Source organism: Triticum urartu, chromosome 4 (genome assembly GCF_003073215.2).
Source record: "Triticum urartu cultivar G1812 chromosome 4, Tu2.1, whole genome shotgun sequence".
NCBI lineage: Eukaryota > Viridiplantae > Streptophyta > Magnoliopsida > Poales > Poaceae > Triticum > Triticum urartu.
Window position 1 is genome coordinate 96,247,158 of NC_053025.1, and position 3,950 is coordinate 96,251,107.

General features: G+C 52.9%; 1 pseudogene; it reads left to right on the forward strand.

The window, feature by feature from the left end:
* Positions 1-1,853: 1,853 nt before the first annotated feature.
* LOC125554468 lies at positions 1,854-2,252 on the forward strand (annotated as a pseudogene).
* Positions 2,253-3,950: the final 1,698 nt, after the last annotated feature.

The window sequence follows — 3,950 nt, forward strand, 5'->3', positions numbered from 1 at the left end:
ACAATTTTGCTGTCGAGACACGGCATATGTGATGCAGTAAAGCACATGAAACAGATGACGCCGCTGACGAGATCTTGGCGATTATATGTAACATAATCAAGCGGTGCTAGCTCAACTTTAGTGCCAATCAGCATAGCCTATTTAGCCAATATATTTAGATCAAGTCCAGCACCCCCGCATCAACGTCGCTGCCGTCTTCCTCAACCTTGGGCCACCGCAACATTGCCGTTCCATCCGCGCCGCCCCGAGCTCCCATGTCTTCCCCTAGGGCGCCATTGACACCGCCATGATCTCCTCTTGCATTTCCCCTATTTCCCCTCTCATTTGCTCTAGTTAGGTATTTCGCCGTGGCCGAGAACCGCCGTCCACCATGGCCATTGTAGGGGTAGCCACCGAGCTCCTCGAATTGACCCCGTGGCACATGCTCGCTCCTATGCACGCCCATGCTCGAGCCTGCCGCTCTTCTTCCGCGCCCGCGGGGCCACTCCCTCTCCATGCCCACGCCCGTGCTACACCGCGTCGGTCGCGCCCGCCGCTGCTGTCGCGCTCGCCGCTGCCACCGCACCACTGTGCCTCGCGCGACACACACCCTGGCCGCGCGCCACACTCTCGCTGGCTGCGCTCGCCCCGTCTGCTGCCGCCTATCCCTTCGCTCGCCCCGCTGTCGCGCCCCTGCCTCGCGCCGCCTCCAGTCGTGGCCATCTTCTGCCGGCCGCCCCCTCAGCCACGCCGGCCGCATCTCTGCCCTCCACCGTCGGCCGCTCGCCTCGCCTGCTGCGTGCTGCTTCCTGCTGCTATGCGCTGCTCTACCGCCGGTACGCTGCTGCGCCATGCCCTCGACACCACCGTGGACAAATGTGGCGGAGGGGTTGTTAATGGAGTATGAGAAGGAGGTGGCGGAGAAGGTGTGGAGAGGCAGGAGGTCTGGGGTGGTGTCACCTGGCTGTGGTGGAGGTGTTTATGCGAGAAGGAGCCGGAGTGGAAGGAGAGGTCACAATTTGAAATAATCGCAAAAAAAAAAATCATAACCCGGAGATCTCATTCCAAAAAAAATGCTAATATCGATGGAGGGGTGATTTCCTTCAATAGGTGGAAAACATAGGAAATATTGGTTGTTATCAAGGAAAGGTAAAAAATTAGGAAAGTTAGGATTTTTGTACTGATTTGTATGCAAATGGGGTTTTATTGTTTGGTAACGTGATATCAGTACCTGCCCGTTTGTGACGTGTCTGATTAGGAAACTTTGCAAATGTCAAGAAACTATTTATTGGGAGAAAAGTTGTGACGTGTCTGTTATTTGTTTCCTAAAACAAATTTCACTAATAAGAGAAATCGATTGATTTAGATAAGTTAGGAAAGTTAGATTAAATTGTATTACTTGTTTTCTGAAAATCTGTTATTTGTTTTCTAAGACAAATTTAACCAATAAAAGTAATGATTGATTTACATAATTTAAGGAAGTTACATCTGTGATTTGTTATACGTTAGGAAAGTTCTGGTTGTAATAAAGAGTGAAGAGAAAAAAAAACCGATGGACCATGGTGGGAGGGGGTGGTTTGAGGAGAGACGAAAAAAATCCAGCGAAAATAAACCGCGAAGACTATTCACCAACTCGTCCATTAGAAGTAGAGATGGGACTAGTAGTATTCTCCACCAAGAACTAAGAATAGCTCAGGTGGTAAACTGCCTTGTTGGTAGATTCAGTCAGTTCTTGAGTTGTAAAGTGGAAGTAAATCAAGACGTTTCGATAAGAACTAATGGCATGGATTAATATCTTAAAAAGTAACAGTGTCATGGTGCACGGATGTACGCATACACAGATCAGTTTTACTTATCACTACCCCATGATCGCTATGGCATGGTGCATGAAGAACATCGCGAAGGACTGTTGGGAGCCAGCAAGGTGTTGATATGCTTGTGCCTCGTGACGCTGCTTGTCTTGTCATCTGGTACGAATACTTCGGACCCGCACTTCTCCCGAACAGAATGATCCAAGTTAATTTAGTGTTTTTTTTTGCAAGTAGAAGTTAATTTGGTTGATTGTTAATGTGTATTGTTTTTGGACGTATGCAGAAGAGATGGGATCGGATGCCTGTGACACATCATGGAGCCAGACATGGGACAACGACACATCATGTATCTTCCGCGGCACCTGCAACAAGCCCTGTAGAAGAGAGAACTTTGACAGCGGCATATGCAAAGAAATAAATTATTGCATGTGCTACAGGAACTGCACCACTGAATCCATCTAGCCATATGTGTGCCATTTTCATGGATGCTCGATGGAAGCTATTGCTATGAGTTCATGCGTTATGAATGTAATAAATTAATTAATTTAAGCAGCTCTGTCCATCTATCCATGGTATAATAAAGGATAGATCTTGATGGGGCAATGTTCATTTGCTACAATATTTTTTCCACTGTTCCGAATGCTCACTGGGTGAGAGGTTCTCCATTCAAATTGGCCGAAATGTCAATAGGTTTACAGCATAGGCAGTAGCGGAGCCATCCTTTTGCCTAAGGGCATCTCCAACGCCGACTCTCAAACAATTATCAATCTGTAGGTATTCCCCCGTCCTCTCCTCCCGCCGCCACCGTCCCTCCCGCCGGCCGTCGGCCTCGTGCCCCCTCCACCCCCTTCCGCCCCTCCCCCATCCCCCCATCATGTCCGCCTCGCGCCGCCTCCCGGGAGGTGGCCGGGGCGGAGCTCGAGCTCCTCTTCCTCGGGCCCCTCCTCCCCCGTCTCTCCCCCCGCCGCCGCCGGCGGGCGCCCCCGGCGCTGGCCCGGGTGGTGCCGGCGGCGACGGGCCTTCTCGTCCCCGTGCGCGCGTGCTCCCTTCCCGGGGCTGGGAGGCGGCGGCGGTGATGCTCGGCCTTGCTGCGGTCCGGCGGCCCTGCGGTGGCGGCCAGCGGGCGTGGTGTCGGCGCCACTCCTTGGCGGCGGGGCGGCGTGGTGGTGTTGGGTGGCCGTCGTCGCGCCCCCGGCCCAGATCTAGGCTCGGCGGGACCCATCTGGGTCCTAGCGGGCCGGCTCCCCGGCGTGGCCTCGTTGTCTGCGGCGCGGTGAGGAGGATGAGCGGCTCGGATACGGGGCGGCGGCGCCGACGGCGTGCCGGCACCAGCGCGAAGGCGGGAGCTTTACGAGCCCACGAGGGCTCGGCCGGGCCTGGTGTGCTCCTGCTATTGCGTCCCGACGGCTACCGTCGCGGACGGTGGAGGTGGGGCCCTCCCGCGTGCCAACGGTGTTGATGCCCTAGTCCCGGCTCTGATTCTTCGTCGTGTTGTCCTCACTCCGCATTGCCATGGTGAGACGGTTGATACGTCTCCAATGAATCTATAATTTTTGATTGCTCCATGCTATATTATCTACTGTTTTGGACTATATTGGGCTTTATTTTCCACTTTTATATTATTTTTGGGACTAACCTATTAACCGGAGGCCCAGCCCAGAATTGTTGTTTTTTGCCTATTTCAGTGTTTCAAAGAAACGGAATATCAAACGGAGTCCAAACGGAATAAAACCTTCGGGAACGTGATTTTCTCACCGAACGTGATCCAGGAGACTTGGACCCTGCTCCAAGGAACAAAAGAGGCGGTCACGAGGGTGGGGGGCGCCCCCCTGCCTCGTGGGCCCCTCGGAGCTCCACCAACGTACTCCTTCCTCCTATATATACCTACATACCCCCAAACGAACAGAAGAGGAGCAAAAAAACCTAATTCCACCGCCACAACTTTCTGTATCCATGAGATCCCATCTTGGGGCCTGTTCCGGAGCTCCGCCGGAAGAGGGCCGTCATCACGGAGGGCTTCTACATCATCATAGCCTCTCTGATGAAGTGTGAGTAGTTTACCTCAGACCTTCGGGTCCATAGTTAGTAGCTAGATGGCTTCTTCTCTCTCTTTGAATCTCAATACAAAGTTCTCCCCCTCTCTCGTGGAGATCTATTCGA